This window comes from Triticum aestivum, chromosome 3D, assembly GCF_018294505.1.
Source record: "Triticum aestivum cultivar Chinese Spring chromosome 3D, IWGSC CS RefSeq v2.1, whole genome shotgun sequence".
NCBI lineage: Eukaryota > Viridiplantae > Streptophyta > Magnoliopsida > Poales > Poaceae > Triticum > Triticum aestivum.
In genome coordinates, this window is record NC_057802.1 from 120022182 (window position 1) to 120041406 (window position 19225).

The window sequence follows — 19225 nt, forward strand, 5'->3', positions numbered from 1 at the left end:
TACCGAATGCACAACACCTCCGCGATCTACACACGATCAGCTCGGTGACGTCCCTCGAACTCTAGCTCCAACTGAGGCCTAGGGAGAGTTTTGTCAGCATGACGGCGTGTTGACGGTGATGATGAAGTTACCGACGCAGGGCTTCGCCTAAGCACTACGACAATATGACCGAGGTGGATATCTGTGGAGGGGTGTCGGGACCCCGATTCTAAGTCACACCGATCTAGCATGTAACACCTCATATCACTTTGCAGCCTCACGCACGGTACTCCCACGGGTGTCGCCTTACCATGGCCCGGGACCGTTTGCGCCTTTTGGCTCACGTATATGACAATGTCGCTAGCATCCATATGACAGAGAACCCGGGCCGACATGGCTAGTCGTGAACCCAAAGCGGCACTAACGTATGGGGACAGGCATACATGAATCAACATTGAACGTGTCGGTCAGCAGCGTGTGAATCCGGGCTGTAGCACTGGGCTAACAGGACTCCGGGAACCCGGGCTGTAGCAGGCTAGGCAGGACTTCGGATGTCACCGCGTGACATTTCCCCGAAGGGACAGACACAGGAACGATGTGAAACACATGCCGGCCAGTCAAGTGTCCAGAGCAGTAGTGCTGGGCTAGCAGGACTCCGGTGACCGGGCTGTAGCGGACTACTATGGCTCAAGGAGGCACTAGACTACATTTCCCCATAAGAGAGGCTGCCAAGGATAAACCACTAGATTGTCGGATCCCACACATAGCAATACACGTTACACGTACGCATAACATGCAAGTATGTGCTGTACAACATGGCATCACAACATAACGCGAACTCATAAAGATAAAAGGCCCAGAAGAGCCACATAGCATTAAGTACAAACAGGGGTCACATGACCCATCATTCAGAGCATACAAGCAACGGAAGCATTACATGTCTGAGTACAGACAACCACAAAAGAAAAAGGCTGAGAAGCCTGACTATCTACAAGACCCTCCCAAGGGTGCAAGATCGTAGCTGAGGTACAAGCTACTCGTCGAAGTCCAAGCGGAACTACTAGTAAGACCAAAGTCTCCGCTGCAAAAACATAAATAAAGCAACATGAGTACAAAGGTACTCAGCAAGACTTACATCAGATCCTATCTTACATGCATTTGTATCAAGAAGGTAGTGTGGGGTTTAGTTGCAGCAAGCCAGCTTTGACTCAGTGGCTATCCTGTTCTATGACTACGAGAAACTTCTTTGAGGTAAGAAGGCGCACACGAGTCCACTAATCACCACCTCAATACACCACTATGGATTCATTCCCGTCTCACTACGAGAAGCCATCCATAGCACTCACACTTATCTTGAGAATTTTAAAGTATCCACTTCAAGTTGTCTATGTACCACGTAAGCATCCAAGAAGTCCATAACCGAGGACACGGCTATTCGAATAGATCATGATAAACCTGCAGGGGTGTACTGCGTCACACACGCTCTCGCCACTTACCGCCATGTACACGTCACGTACCTCGGCAACCTTCAAGCGGAAGCCTGGCGAGGGTGTCGGCCACGACCTGACTAACCACGCAAGACTCTAGTCCAGGTTTATCGCCTATTCGGGTCCATCCGCAAGGAGATCCGGCCGGGGTGTCGCTCACGGCCCCAAACGATGTGTGCAGGGTTCCCGAGCCCACCATCCGGGTGCCACTCGGTACACCGGGCCACGTGTGCCTAGTCTGTCCCAAGCCCACCCTGCCGGGTGCCACTCGGTAGAAAAATAGCACTACCTACAAACACCAGAAACTGGTTGCAACTCCTGGACAGAGACCAAGTTGGTTAATAAGTCGAGAGGGGTCGAGTTACCGGAACCCAATGTGTGGTAGTAGCTGGTCGTTGGACAACATACACAGAACTCAGTGCTTAAGGACGGTTCTAATGAGACAACCCACCATGTACTCCTACGTGGCCTCTCACCGCTACCTTTACCAAATCGTGTTCACACGCTTAACTCTCGGCACCAGAACATATCGTAACACTCCAATTCATTCCCAATGAACCAGACCTGACACAACTCTAAGCAATAGCAAGCAAGGCATGGTAGGAACACAACATGGCTCAAACAACTCCTACACATGCTAGTGGGTTTCAACTATTTACTGTGGCAATGACAGGTCATGCAGAGGAATGGGTTTAACTACCGCAACATAAAGTAGCAGTTGAATCGTTGTTGTCCTAATGCAGTAAAAGAGAGCAAGAGCGAGAGAGTAGGTTTGTATCGGAATGAACAAGGGGGTTTGCTTGCCTGGTGGATCAACAGGGTGGCACTGCTCCTCAGACAGGTACTCTGGAACACTCTCCGGAGCAGGACCTATCGAGAAGGAACGGTGTCGACAATCAAAACACAATCATATGCAACAATATGATGCATGAACATGGCATGAATATGTGATGTATTTTGAGCCAATGCATTTAGCACTCAACTTGGAAGAGATCCATTTGAACCAAGGGTTCAAATGCAACTCTAATTTAAGTCCTTATATATGCCATTTATATGTTTTCACTTATACAGTAGGTATAAGTTGGTTTGTCATGCATGAAACTAGTACAGATGGATAGATTGCATTTTTCTGATAATTTTTCATATATAAATTATTTAAATCTGAGCTACGGTTGAATTTCTATGAATTTTAGAAGTTTTGAACATATTCTGGAATTTCCTGATTTAATTTAAATCCAGAAAAAGGGTTTATTGCGTCAGCACAGCGTCATCATGACATCATCGGGTCAACGTGGCTGACCAGGTCAAACCTGACGTGTGGGGTCCACACGTCAGTGTCACAGGGTTAAACAGGGGTTAGTTTAAGCCTAAAATAAAAGATTAGGGGCATCGGGGCCCACTGTCAGTGTTGCAGGGGGGGTAATTAGTGCGGTTTGACCCGGGTTGACCGGCGGTTAGTCGCCGGCGAGGCCGAGCGCGGCGGAGCTCGTCGGATTCGTCGCTCCGGCGACCATTTGGGCCGCGGAGGCCACCTACGCGAAGCCCAGGCTCGCGCGCATCCAGTGGGACACGCGGAAGACCGTGGGGTGGTCGGAGCTCGCCGGAGGGAAGCTCGCGGCGGCGGCCGGAGTACGGCCAAGGGCGGGCGCAGCGCTGCGGTGCACGGGGGCGGCGGCTGAGAGCACCGGGGCATAGCCCGGGCTCGTCTGCATCCAGCGGAGGCGACGGGAGGACGCAGGGTGGCCAGAGCTCGCCGGAGCAAAGCTCGCGGCGGCGGCCGGAGCTCGGGCTCGAGCGGTTGCGGCTAAAGAGCACGGGGAGGCAGGAGAGGAGGGGGGAACCGACGCGGGGGCTCACAGCGGATCGGCGGGCGTCGTTGGAGTGCTCGGGGAAGGTCTGGAGTCGGCGGAGCTCCTGCGCGTGTCGGAGAGACGAGGGGGAGACGGTGGCTACGGTGAACGGCGTCGGCGGCGACGAGCTTCACTCGGGCGGCGCGGAACAGAGAGCGGAGAAGGGGGAAGGGGTCCAAGGAGAGTGAGAGGGGTCAGGGGTGTGCGTGGCATCGCGGGAGGCGTCCAGGGCGATGAGGGGGGAGAAGCAGGAGGTGGCGTGCATGCGCGCGGGCGGCGAGCGCGTGCCCATCGTCCTCCTGGCGCCGGGAGGACGACGACTGGCACTGGCCAGTTGGCTGGGCCGGCCTGCTGGGCTGCTGGGCCGCACAGTGCCAGGCCGCAGGTAAGCTCCCTTTTTCCTATTTCTTTTTCTTTTCTAATTTTCTGACATTTGTTTGGTTTAGTAAAAATACTAAACCATTTTATTTACTTATGCCAATTTTTATAGGGTCTAGTGGTATTATTCCAGAACTCCTCAACAAATGGCATAATTTTTGGACAATATTATATATATATAACAATATATATCCAAGGCAAATAATTATTGCCTTAATTCCAAATGCCCAAAATAAATATTTATGAGCTTCTAAAAATATTGGTTTGATTTTTATCTCTGTCCAATATTTTCAGAGAGCAACATGAACATTTTCTTGGACCCTTTTGGAGCAATTTTTGTTTGGGTCATTTCCGGAAATGATTCTGAGGGTTTCACAGATCCCCACTTCAATTTAAAATGAAATTTAAACATGATGCACACATGACTAGCTAGTCTAGGTCATACCAGAACTAGGGACGTGACAACTCGCCCCCACTTGCAAGAATCTCGTCCCGAGATTCAGGGGTCGATGGAAAGAAGGTGGGGTACTCCAGTCGAAGACGATCTTCTCGCTCCCAAGTAGCTTCTCTCTCGGAATGATGAGACCACTGAACCTTGAGAAACTTGATGTTCTGACGTCGGGTGACACGCTCTGCTTGATCAAGAATGCGAATAGGGTACTCTCGATAAGTGAGGTTATCTTGGAGATCAAGCGTTTCGTGGTCCACTCCGCGGATGGGATCCGAGAAGCAACGCCTGAGTTGAGAGACGTGGAAGACATCATGGACTCGAGAAAGATGTGGGGGTAGTTCCAACTGGTAGGCAACCTCTCCTCGTTTAGCGAGAATGCGAAAAGGACCAATGTAACGAGGAGCCAACTTGCCCTTGATACCGAATCGATGGGTACCCTTTAGAGGAGTAACCCGAAGGTAAGCCTTGTCGCCAACTTCATAAGCCACTTCCTTATGACGACGGTCATACTGGCTCTTTTGACGAGACTGGGCTGTTTTCAAATTCTCACGAATGATGCGAACTTGCTCTTCTGCTTCCTGGATCATGTCCGGTCCAAAGAATTGTCTTTCACCGGTTTCTGACCAGTTCAAAGGTGTTCGACATCTTCGTCCATACAGAATCTCGAAAGGAGCTTTCTTAAGACTGGATTGATAGCTATTGTTATAAGCAAACTCGGCGAAAGGTAGGCATTTCTCCCAATCCATACCGAATGAGATAACACAAGCTCTAAGCATGTCTTCGAGAATTTGGTTGACCCTTTCCACCTGACCACTTGATTGAGGGTGGAAAGCGGTACTGAAGGAAAGATGGGTGCCCATGGCAGTTTGGAAACTCTCCCAGAAATGAGAAGTGAAGAGACTACCACGGTCTGAATTGATCTCTAGTGGAACACCATGAAGTGACACTATTCGAGAAATATATAAGTCAGCGAGCTGACTAGCTGTGATACTCTCTCGAACAGGTAGGAAGTGAGCCACTTTGGAAAGACGATCAATGACTACGAAAATAGCGTTATTCCCTTTCTTGGTCCTGGGAAAGCCGGTGATGAAATCCATACCAACTTTATCCCATTTCCACTCAGGAATGGCTAAAGGTTGAAGGGTGCCAGCAGGTCTTTGATGCTCTGCCTTAACGCGACGACAAACGTCACAGTTAGCAATGAACTCAGCAATTTCTCTCTTCATCCTAGTCCACCAGAACCTCTGGCGTAGGTCCTGATACATCTTAGTACTACCGGGATGAATCGTGAGAGGAGATTCATGCGCCTCCTTAAGGATCAATTTCCGAAGATGTTGCTTCTTGGGAACCACCAGACGATTCTCAAAGAGAACAGCACCTCGATCATCTATAGAGAAACTACCAGCAATACCATTGGCAATGTTTCTCTTGATCCGGGTAATCCCCGTATCATGCTTCTGGGCTTCTATGATATGATCCACAAGGGTAGGCTTCGCCACCAAGGTAGAAAGGAATCCTTGAGGAGCAATGTGAAGGTTAAGCTTACAGAATTCCTCATGGAGAAGTGGTTGGCCCTGCTGCAACATAAGATTGTTGCAATAGGACTTACGACTTAGCGCATCAGCCATGACATTGCCCTTGCCTGGGGTGTAGGTAATCCCTAAGTCGTAATCTGAGATCAACTCCAACCAACGTCTTTGCCTAAGGTTCAAATCTGGTTGGGTGAAAATATACTTGAGACTCTGGTGATCGGTGTAAATCTCGCAACGTTTACCAAGAAGGTAATGTCGCCATGTCTTAAGAGCGTAGACTACGGCTGCGAGCTCTAGATCATGTGTAGGATAATTCTCCTCATGTGGATGCAACTGTCGAGATGCATAGGCAATCACATGACGATCCTGCATAAGAATGCAGCCTAGTCCCTATCGCGAGGCGTCGCAGTAGATAACAAAGTCTTTAGTGAAATCCGGTGGCACCAGTATGGGAGCAGAAGTCAGGCGTCTTTTCAGTTCCTGAAAACTGTATTCACACTGTGGGGACCACTCAAACCTTTTATCTTTCTTGAGAAGTTCCGTGAGGGGTTTGGCTACTTTGGAGAAGTTTTCAACGAAGCGGCGACAATAACTGGCTAGACCAAGGAAACTCCTAACTTGTTTAACTGTTTCAGGTGGAGTCCAATCAAGAACGGCCTGAACTCTCTCAGGATTGACAGCAATGCCCTTACCAGAGATCACGTGGCCTAGGTAGGTCACTTCTGGCAACCAAAATTCGCACTTGGAGAACTTGGCATAAAGGCGGTGCTCTCTGAGTTTTTCTAACACAAGTCTAAGATGTTCGGCATGCTCTTCCTCGTTCTTCGAGTAGATAAGGATATCATCGAGGTAAACCACGACGAACTTATCTAAGTACTCCATGAAGATCGAGTTCATCAAGCGGGAGAAGGTAGCTGGAGCATTGGTCAGACCAAAAGACATGACGGTGTACTCGTACTGGCCATAACGAGTGACAAAAGCCGTCTTAGGAATGTCCCCGTTTCTAATCTTGATTTGGTGGTAGCCTAACCTCAAATCCATCTTGGAAAAGACTGAGGATCCAACGAGTTGATCATACAGGTCGTTGATCCTGGGGAGCGGATACTTGTTCTTTATCGTGACCAAATTAACGGGACGATAATCTACAACCATCCGGTCCGTACCATCCTTCTTCTTGACGAAGAGGACGGGGCAAGCCCAGGGAGAAGAGCTAGGACGGATGAAACCCTTTTGCAAGGACTCATCAAGTTGCTTCTTAAGCTCAGCTAGTTCTAAAGGTGCCATCTTGTAAGGTCTCCTAGAGATTGGGGCGGTTCCTGGGATAAGATCTATGACGAACTCTACATCCCTGTCAGGTGGAATACCTGGCAGTTCTTCTGGAAAGACATCCGGAAAGTCACGGACTACCGGGATATCTTCAAGGTCTGGAAGAGGACTGGCATTAAGAGAATAGAGTTGGCGCTCTGCAACTCTGGTGGAGACAGTGACTAACTTGCCAGATGGGTGTGTGAGTTGAACAGACCTGGTGTAACAATCAATCTTGGCATGATGAGCTGTCATCCAGTCCATACCCAAGATGATGTTAATATCTGTAGACTTGAGGGCTATAAGTGAGGCAAGAAATACAAGTCTGTCAACAAGGATTTCATTACCATGGCTTATTCTGGTAGTTTGCCATCTAGACCCTGGAGTTTGGATTTCAAGTGGAGTTGGCATATCACAAAACGACATGTCGTGCAAACGGGCATAGCCTTCAGAGATGAAGGAGTGAGATGCTCCAGTATCGAATAGAACCGAAGCTGGATGGCAATTGACAAGGAGTGTACCAAGAACGACATCCGGATCATCATGAGCGTCTTTAGCTGAGGCGTGATGCACACGTCCACGCTCAGTGGGAGCTGACTTGACATTGATCATCTTGCGTGATGGCTTACCACTGCCAACAGACTTCTCAGACAGGGGTGGGGCATAGTTAGTTTGAGAGCAGTCACGTGCATAGTGTCCTGGCTTCCCGCATGTGAAGCAAGTCCCTGAAGTTGGATGTGGACCTGCATTGACAAGCGGTCTACCAATAGGCCTGGGTGGAGCATACTGCTGAACTGGGTGAGGCGCCACATAAGATGGCCTCGGTGCATATCCAGGTGGAAGAGCGGAGTTCGGAACCCAAATCCGGCGCTTATGAGAACTAGAACCAGAGGAAGAAACCAAATCACGGGTGTGCTTACGAGACTCCTCGTATGTGAGCTGAGCTGTCTCCGCATTAATGGCCTTGTTCACAAGAGCCTGGAAAGTATTGCAATGGTGCAAGTGGAGATCACGACGCAACTTGGGGTTGAGACCCTTCCGGAACCTAGCCTGCTTCTTAGCGTCCGTGGACACTTCTTCTGTAGCATAGCGGGCGAGGTTCTCAAACTCTCTACTGTAAGTATCAACAGCCATCTTACCCTGGGTGAGACTACAGAACTCTTCTCTCTTGCGGTCAATGAGAGCCTGAGGAATGTGATGCTCGCGAAAAGCCGCAGTGAAATCTCTCCAGGTCGGTATCTGGCTAGCTGGAAGCATAGCCTCATAGTTCTGCCACCAGAGACTAGCAGGACCTTCCAGGTGATATGCAGCATAAGTGACCTTGTCACCTTCAGCTACGTTCGCAGAACGCAGCTTGAGTGTGACACTACGGAGCCAGTCATCTGCATCGAGTGGTTCAATGGAATGATAGAAGGTAGGTGGGTTCAAACCAATGAAATCATAGATGGTCGCTGACTCTTTGCACTGGGGTGCGGTGTTCTCCTCGATACGTGCCAACAAGCGGTTAGACTCGTTCTTGTTCCTCTCCATCTCTAACATAAACTCTGCCAACGAAGGCTGGTCGGAAGGATCCTCCTCATCCCTACCACCTCCGTGGTTCAGGCAACGAGCAACAGAACTTCGGTTAACTGACGACATCCTGAGAAGCGGAACCAAGGACGAGGTCAACAACAACTATAGGATGCAACATGTAGCATAAGAAAATTTAGTATCTCTCAAACTCCTAGGACAAATCCGGCAGCATAACGGCAGTAAAATGCTCAAAATGAGACATTCTGCAAAGGACGGGGTAGCACCATACTCAACATCGTCACTCAAGGTTCTGAGATATTACTAAACAGGCTACACTGGAGGTACTCGAACTGGGATATGACTCTGATCAACCAATCCTAAGAGACTACGGTGTAGTAACACGTGATCCTGATGGACGGAAGAGAAAGCCTAGTTTCTTAACCCCGTAAGAAGGATAGGATGACTCAGATCAGAAGGCATGAAGTAAAAGGAGTAAAAGAGCCTTACGTTCCCTTCCACAATCAATTCCCTTACATAACTAAAGAATTTCTAGACTCAACTTCGACCAGGTTGGCTTGGAAATCCTACAGGCAGTCTGGCTCTGATACCAAAGCTGTCGGGACCCCGATTCTAAGTCACACCGATCTAGCATGTAACACCTCATATCACTTTGCAGCCTCACGCACGGTACTCCCACGGGTGTCGCCTTACCATGGCCCGGGACCGTTTGCGCCTTTTGGCTCACGTATATGACAATGTCGCTAGCATCCATATGACAGAGAACCCGGGCCGACATGGCTAGTCGTGAACCCAAAGCGGCACTAACGTATGGGGACAGGCATACATGAATCAACATTGAACGTGTCGGTCAGCAGCGTGTGAATCCGGGCTGTAGCACTGGGCTAACAGGACTCCGGGAACCCGGGCTGTAGCAGGCTAGGCAGGACTCCGGATGTCACCGCGTGACATTTCCCCGAAGGGACAGACACAGGAACGATGGGAAACACATGCCGGCCAGTCAAGTGTCCAGAGCAGTAGTGCTGGGCTAGCAGGACTCCGGTGACCGGGCTGTAGCGGACTACTATGGCTCAAGGAGGCACTAGACTACATTTCCCCATAAGAGAGGCTGCCAAGGATAAACCACTAGATTGTCGGATCCCACACATAGCAATACACGTTACACGTACGCATAACATGCAAGTATGTGCTGTACAACATGGCATCACAACATAACGCGAACTCATATAGATAAAAGGCCCAGAAGAGCCACATAGCATTAAGTACAAACAGGGGTCACATGACCCATCATTGAGAGCATACAAGCAACGGAAGCATTACATGTCTGAGTACAGACAACCACAAAAGAAAAAGGCTGAGAAGCCTGACTATCTACAAGACCCTCCCAAGGGTGCAAGATCGTAGCTGAGGTACAAGCTACTCGTCGAAGTCCAAGCGGAACTACTAGTAAGACCGAAGTCTCCGCTGCAAAAACATAAATAAAGCAACATGAGTACAAAGGTACTCAGCAAGACTTACATCAGATCCTATCTTACATGCATTTGTATCAAGAAGGTAGTGTGGGGTTTAGTTGCAGCAAGCCAGCTTTGACTCAGTGGCTATCCTGTTCTATGACTACGAGAAACTTCTTTGAGGTAAGAAGGCGCACACGAGTCCACTAATCACCACCTCAATACACCACTATGGATTCATTCCCGTCTCACTACGAGAAGCCATCCATAGCACTCACACTTATCTTGAGCATTTTAAAGTATCCACTTCAAGTTGTCTATGTACCACGTAAGCATCCAAGAAGTCCATAACCGAGGACACGGCTATTCGAATAGATCATGATAACCCTGCAGGGGTGTACTGCGTCACACACGCTCTCGCCACTTACCGCCATGTACACGTCACGTACCTCGGCAACCTTCAAGCGGAAGCCTGGCGAGGGTGTCGGCCACGATCTGACTAACCACGCAAGACTCTAGTCCAGGTTTATCGCCTATTCGGGTTCCATCCGCAAGGAGATCCGGCCGGGGTGTCGCTCACGGCCCCAAACGATGTGTGCAGGGTTCCCGAGCCCACCATCCGGGTGCCACTCGGTACACCGGGCCACGTGTGCCTAGTCTGTCCCAAGCCCACCCTGCCGGGTGCCACTCGGTAGAAAAATAGCACTACCTACAAACACCAGAAACTGGTTGCAACTCCTGGACAGAGACCAAGTTGGTTAATAAGTCGAGAGGGGTCGAGTTACCGGAACCCAATGTGTGGTAGTAGCTGGTCATTGGACAACATACACAGAACTCAGTGCTTAAGGACGGTTCCAATGAGACAACCCACCATGTACTCCTACATGGCCTCTCACCGCTACCTTTACCAAAATGTGTTCACACGCTTAACTCTCGGCACCAGAACATATCGTAACACTCCAATTCATTCCCAATGAACCAGACCTGACACAACTCTAAGCAATAGCAAGCAAGGCATGGTAGGAACACAACATGGCTCAAACAACTCCTACACATGCTAGTGGGTTTCAACTATTTACTGTGGCAATGACAGGTCATGCAGAGGAATGGGTTCAACTACCGCAGCATAAAGTAGCAGTTGAATCGTTGTTGTCCTAATGCAGTAAAAGAGAGCAAGAGCGAGAGAGTAGGTTTGTATCGGAATGAACAAGGGGGTTTGCTTGCCTGGTGGATCAACAGGGTGGCACTGCTCCTCAGACAGGTACTCTGGAACACTCTCCGGAGCAGGACCTATCGAGAAGGAACGGTGTCGACAATCAAAACACAATCATATGCAACAATATGATGCATGAACATGGCATGAATATGTGATGTATTTTGAGCCAATGCATTTAGCACTCAACTTGGAAGAGATCCATTTGAACCAAGGGTTCAAATGCAACTCTAATTTAAGTCCTTATATATGCCATTTATATGTTTTCACTTATACAGTAGGTATAAGTTGGTTTGTCATGCATGAAACTAGTACAGATGGATAGATTGCATTTTTCTGATAATTTTTCATATATAAATTATTTAAATCTGAGCTACGGTTGAATTTCTATGAATTTTAGAAGTTTTGAACATATTCTGGAATTTCCTGATTTAATTTAAATCCAGAAAAAGGGTTTATTGCGTCAGCACAGCGTCATCATGACGTCATCGGGTCAACGTGGCTGACCAGGTCAAACCTGACGTGTGGGGTCCACACGTCAGTGTCACAGGGTTAAACAGGGGTTAGTTTAAGCCTAAAATAAAAGATTAGGGGCATCGGGGCCCACTGTCAGTGTTGCAGGGGGGGTAATTAGTGCGGTTTGACCCGGGTTGACCGGCGGTTAGTCGCCGGCGAGGCCGAGCGCGGCGGAGCTCGTCGGGTTCGTCGCTCCGGCGACCATTTGGGCCGCGGAGGCCACCTACGCGAAGCCCAGGCTCGCGCGCATCCAGTGGGACACGCGGAAGACCGTGGGGTGGTCGGAGGTCGCCGGAGGGAAGCTCGCGGCGGCGGCCGGAGTACGGCCAAGGGCGGGCGCAGCGCTGCGGTGCACGGGGGCGGCGGCTGAGAGCACCGGGGCATAGCCCGGGCTCGTCTGCATCCAGCGGAGGCGACGGGAGGACGCAGGGTGGCCAGAGCTCGCCGGAGCAAAGCTCGCGGCGGCGGCCGGAGCTCGGGCTCGAGCGGTTGCGGCTACAGAGCACAGGGAGGCAGGAGAGGAGGGGGGAACCGACGCGGGGGCTCACAGCGGATCGGCGGGCGTCGTTGGAGTGCTCGGGGAAGGTCTGGAGTCGGCGGAGCTCCTGCGCGTGTCGGAGAGACGAGGGGGAGACGGTGGCTACGGTGAACGGCGTCGGCGGCGACGAGCTTCACTCGGGCGGCGCGGAACAGAGAGCGGAGAAGGGGAAAGGGGTCCAAGGAGAGTGAGAGGGGTCAGGGGTGTGCGTGGCATCGCGGGAGGCGTCCAGGGCGATGAGGGGGGAGAAGCAGGAGGTGGCGCGCATGCGCGCGGGCGGCGAGCGCGTGCCCATCGTCCTCCTGGCGCCGGGAGGACGACGACTGGCACTGGCCAGTTGGCTGGGCCGGCCTGCTGGGCTGCTGGGCCGCACAGTGCCAGGCCGCAGGTAAGCTCCCTTTTTCCTATTTATTTTTCTTTTCTAATTTTCTGACATTTGTTTGGTTTAGTAAAAATACTAAACCATTTTATTTACTTATGCCAATTTTTATAGGGTCTAGTGGTATTATTCCAGAACTCCTCAACAAATGGCATAATTTTTGGACAATATTATATATATAACAATATATATCCAAGGCAAATAATTATTGCCTTAATTCCAAATGCCCAAAATAAATATTTATGAGCTTCTAAAAATATTGGTTTGATTTTTATCTCTGTCCAATATTTTCAGAGAGAAACATGAACATTTTCTTGGACCCTTTTGGAGCAACTTTTATTTGGGTCATTTCCGGAAATGATTCTGAGGGTTTCACAGATCCCCACTTCAATTTAAAATGAAATTTAAACATGATGCACACATGACTAGCTAGTCTAGGTCATACCAGAACTAGGGACGTGACAAGGGGGGCACCGCACACGGCTAGGAATCAACTTGTGTGTCTATGGGGTGCCCCCTCCCCTATATATAAAGGAGGGGACGAGGGGGCCGGCTGGCCTCATGGGGCGCGCCCCAAGGGGGGGAATCCTACTCCTACTAGGAGTAGGTTCCCCCCTTTCCTAGTCCAACTAGGAGGGGAAGGAAAGGAGAAGAGGGAGAGAAGGAATGCCCCCCCAATTTGGATTGGGCTTGGGAGGGCCTCCACTTGGCCACCTCCTCCTCTCTTCCACTAAGGCCCATGAAGGCCCACTAACCCCCCGGGGGGTTCCGGTAACCCCTTGGTGCTCCAGTAAATACCCGATACACCTCAGAACCATTCTGGTATCCGAATATAGTCATCCAATATATCAATATTTATGTCTCAACCATTTTGAGACTCCTCGTCATGTCCGTGATCTCATCCGGGACTACGAACTACCTTCGATACATCAAAACACATGAACTCATAATATCGATCGTCATCGAATGTTAAGCGTGCGGACCCTACGGGTTCGAGAACTATGTAGACATGACCGAGACTCATTTTCGGTCAATAACCAATAGCAGAACCTGGATGCTCATATTGGCTCCTATATATTCTACGAAGATCTTTATCGGTCAAACCGCATAAAAACATACGTTGTTCCCTTTGTCATCGGTATGTTACTTGCTCGAGATTTGATCGTCGGTATCATCATACCTTGTTCAATCTCGTTACCGGCAAGTCTCTTTACACGTTCTGTAATGCATCATACCGCAACTAACTCATTAGTCACATTGCTTGCAAGGCTTATAGTGATGTGCATTACCGAGAGGGCCCAGAGATACCTCTTCGATAATCGGAGTGACAAATCCTAATCTCGATCTATGCCAACTCAACAAACACCATTGGAGACACCTGTAGAGCATCTTTATAATCACCCAGTTACGTTGTGATGTTTGATAGCACACTAAGTGTTCCTCCGGTATTCGGGAGTTGCATAATCTCATAGTCATAGGAACATGTATAAGTCATGAAGAAAGAAATAGCAATAAACTAAATGATCATTATGCTAAGCTAATGGATGGGTCTTGTCCATCACATCATTCTCTAATGATGTGATCTCGTTCATCAAATGACAACACATGTCTATGGCTAGGAAACTTAACCATCTTTGATTAACGAGCTAGTCTAGTAGAGGCATACTAGGGACACTCTATTTGTCTATGTATTCACACATGTACTAAGTTTTCGGTTAATACAATTCTAGCATGAATAATAAAAATTTATCATGATATAAGGAAATATAAATAACAACTTTATTGTTGCCTCTAGGGCATATTTCCTTCACGTTGTATGTGTTTGGACATCTTAGTATCGCAGGGAAAATCCGAGTGGCCTATGTTTTGCCGGAGTGTTGATTCATTTTCGTTCCGGCAAATTTCAGGCACTCGGTATGTCCTATTTTAGCAAAGGTTATGCCAGATTTTTCGGTGAATTTAAGCATGACTTGTGCTAGAATATGTAGGAAATATCGAGCGCCCCGGATTTGCTAGAAAGAGAACTAAACGACATTTTGAGTTGACTTTACGTCTGTCGGGGCTCCATACATGACAGTCAAAAAATCAGTGAGGGATAGTCTCCACCATATATGCGAGAATAAGAATGCCGACTATTGTCGTGGGGGTCGCTTTTCCATCTTCTCTTTATGCTAGACCTTTGTTATGCACTAGGGGAAGGAGTAGCGACCATCATCGACGGTCAAAAAAACGGTGAGGGAGTGTCCACCACATATGAGAGAAGAAGAATGCCGAATGTTGTCATGGGGGTCGCTTCTCCTTCTTTTGCTTGTGCTAGATATTTGTAATGCACTAGGGAAAGGAGGAGTAGCGTCCGTCATCGACGGTCGCAATATAAGAGAGGGAGTGCCCACCATATACATGAGATGATAGTTTAGGAAGGAAGACTCGACATACCTAAAGTCAACCCGTTGCATATTGAGTAATAGTGATCTATGTATTGAGTTTCCTGGTAGTTGCCTTTGATCAATTTCCAACTAATGTTTCAACTATGAACATAGGAAATGTCTGACGATGAAAGGGAATTCGTTATGTGCGAATACTGCGAAGACGAGCGCGACCTGTGCGACAGGCCTCACCTGGTTGGTGGTAGGCGCTTCAGCATCATGCTGGATGAGACCTTCGAAGTGGATACATTAAGTCACAACAACAAGTTTTTTTCGTAATTAAGCATGACTTCTGCTTCTTTTGCTTCAACTTATAATTTTAATTTTTTACAATTCTACTAGCATATCCCCTGCCATGCAAGAATGTATGTCTTGGATAAGATTGGTTTCAGTACTATGGAAAGTATGGAGGTAAAGAGAGTTCACTTGAGGACCGAGCATGGTTATACTTTTGCCGTAAAATTATACAATGCAGACACCTACTCCTATTTTGAATGCAAAAATTGGAGAGCACTATGCAAGGCTTATGCATTTGAGCCTAATATGCTTATCACCTTTGATATTCGTCTGGAAGATGAAATTGAAGGTAATATCAACATCTGGGTCGATGTGCAGACGCCTTTAGTTCTACCATTATGTGAGTTTCTCAACCATATCTATTAAGTTATTTATATTGTTTATTTAAAAATAGTTGACAACTAATTTATATTGACAGCTTGTTTCCATTCAAACAAACATGTCCGACGCTTGGTAGACAGCACCTACTACTATCCTCGGGCTGAACTAAACTGCGAGGAGACAATTCATTATGTTTCATGGCTTGAGGATCTTGATACTGTCAAGACAGGTTATTTTCCTGGACTTCGAAATATTAGTACTCAAGACATGCGACCACTAGTGTGTGTATTGAACTACGATCACATCTATTTAGGAAAGATGGTAAGATTTTTACTATTTGTCCTAAGTACATCTTTTGCATACATTATTTTTAAGCTAAACTTCATTGCTAAGTATGTTACTACGATGTTCTTCAACAGGGACTCCCGATGAATGTTGTGCCTCGTTAGATTGAGCCTAAAGGTCGCATGACAATGGTTAGCTTACGACCAAGATACCCTTCAATGCACATGAGTGCATTAATGATTTCTCAAAGCGAGCAAGTCTTAATAGTCAAAGACTGGAGCAGAATTGTGAAGGATCACAACAGAGAAGTACTAGGGGGCAGCAATCAGAAGCGCAACCCACAATTAGGAGACAGGTTCATATGCATTGTCCAATATGATGAAGCAGGAGTGCTACACATGTTTTATGCTATTTTACCTGAGAGAGAGTAGCAGGAGTTATTAGCTAGCTAGAATGAGTTTGAAGATGATGATGTGCTACACTATGACTATGATGATTAAATAGCTAGTGTTGGTGGTAATGACTATGATGATTACTATTAGCTAGTGTTGGTGGTGATTAGATAGCTACACTATGACTATGATGATCAAATAGTGTTGGTGGTAATAACTATGATGATTATTAGCTAGTGTTGTTGGTGATGATATGATGCAAGAGTTTTTATATTAATATAATGATGATGTTGATCATGATTATCGTGATGATTAGTTATTATGATCATGATTAGTTATTATATCATTGGTGGAAGGGACGCGATTTAGATTCATGTGGATGGATCAAAAGTGATCAAAAGTTGAATTAGTAGGATCGTCATCCTAATTCAACTTTTGATTCATCCAAATGAATCTAATCCATGTTTCTTCCTCACAATGATATATTAATCATCATGGACATACTGATATAAGAACCTCTTAATTGGTACTGTATCAAAATTTGTATAACAGTGTATAAATACACTAAAAATAAAAACAGAATACTAGTAGCGCTGGACAGGAAGCACGCTACTACTAGTTAGATTAGTAGTAGCGTTGGAGACAATACACGCTACGGCTATATGTCTTAGCAGTAGCGTGTGTTACACGCGCTACTGCTAAGGAATATCTGTAGCGCCTTACTACTAGCGCGGGACCCGCGCTACTAGTAGGCATTAAACCCGCGCTACTACTAGGCTTTTCCCTAGTAGTGCAAATCAGCCCCTTACGAAGAAACGCCTAAACTAGGGTTTAAGCTTATGTCACTCTAATAACCCATCATCTACTTGTTACTTCCCAATGCCTCCCCCTAGGCCCAAATCATGGTGAAGTGTCATGTAGTCGACATTCACATAACATCACTAGAGGAAAGACAAAGATACATCTAATCAAAATATCGAACGAATACCAAATTCACATGATTACTTATAACAAGACTTCTCCCATGTCCTCAGGAACAAACATAACAACTCACAAAGCATGTTCATGTTCAAGATCAGAGGGGTATTGAATATCATTAAGGATATGAACATATGATCTTCCACCAAATAAACCAACTAGCATCAACTACAAGGAGTAATCAACAGTACTAGCAACCCACAGGTACCAATCTGAGGTTTTGGGACAAAGATTGAATACAAGAGATGAACTAGGGTTTGAGAGGAGATGGTGCTGGTGAAGATGTTGATGGAGATTGACCCCCTCTCGATGATAGGATCGTTGGTGATAGCGATGGCTTCGATTTCCCCCTCCAGGAGGGAAGTCCCGAAAGCTTCCGTATGATTTTTTCCAGGTCAAAAGACTCCATATAGCAGAAGATGGGCATCAGAGACCTGCCAGGGGGCCCATAAGCCCTAGGGGCACGCCCTAGGGGGTAGGGCGTGCCCCCAGGCTTGTGGCCACCTTGTGGGTCCCCTCTGGTATTTTCTTCGCCCAGAATTTTTTATATATTCCAAAATAATTCTTCATAAGTTTCCAGGACATTTGGAGTTGTGCAGAATAGGTCTCTCAGATTTACTCCTTTCCGGTCCAGAATTCCAGCTGCCGGCATTCTCCCTGTTCATGTATTCTTGTAAAATAAGAGAGAAAAGGCATAAATATTGTACCATAATGTGTAATAACAGCCCATAATGCAATAAATATTAACATAAAAGCATGATGCAAAATGAACGTATCAACTCCCCCAAGCTTAGACCTCACTTTTCCTCAAGGGAAAGCCAAAAATCGATAATTATGACCACATGTTTAGAGATAGAGGTGTTGATAAAATAAAATACGGACATGAGGGCATCAGGATCATCTTTAGAACAACGATATATTGTCATATAATTTCTTATGCTAAAGTAACAATTCGTTCACAGGGTAAAGTATGAAACAAAAACTTTATTGAAAACCAACAAACTATGATATTGGTCATTGAAACAAGTGCAATTTATCATAACATCGGAAAGAGTCAATGTAAGAGCTTATATTTAGCAAGTTTACATACTCAACCATCATTTAATCTATTGTAATTACTAACACTCACGCGTTACTTATGAGATGAAATTTTCAATCAAACACATAGGAAGATAGGGCTTATAGTTTCACCTCCCAACCATTTACCTCAAGGGTAACGTCAACGATAATAGTTTATGAACACCTACATCCGAGTGGATATATATATCTGGATCTTCCCCAACATATTGTGCTTGCCAAAAAAGAAAAAGTATAAAAAGGAGAGGTGATGATCACCATGACTCTTGTATAAAGGTAGAAGGTAAAAGTAAAAGATAGGCCCTTCGTAGAGGGAAGCAGAGGTTGTCCTGCGCTTTTATGGTTGGATGCACAAAATCTTAATGCAAAGGAACGTCACTTTATATTGCCGCTTGTGATAAAGAACTTTATTATGTAGTCCCACTACTGGAATCAGCTAATTTGTCATCTGCCAGCTCTTTGCCGTCTGCTAGCTGACGGCAAAGAAGCTCTTTGCCATCAGCTACCCAAAAGCAGACGGCAAAGAAATGGCAGACGGCAAAGAAGCTCTTTGCCATCTGCGAGCTCTTTGCCGTCTGCTAGCAGACGGCAAAGAATCTTTGCCGTCCGCCAGCAGACGGCAAAGAGAGAGGTGGCCCCCACCCTCCGCCCGTTTGGAAAAAACTTAACGGCCCACCTCTGTGCCGTCTGCCAGCAGACGACAAAGAGGCAAAAGGGCGGACGGCAAAGAGAGGCGGATGACAAAGAGGGCACTACCTAACGGCCCGTACCCCCCCGCCCGTTACTCTGTTCTCTCCTCGCCGAGCCCCGCCACCACTTCCCACCCCGCCGCGCGCCGCC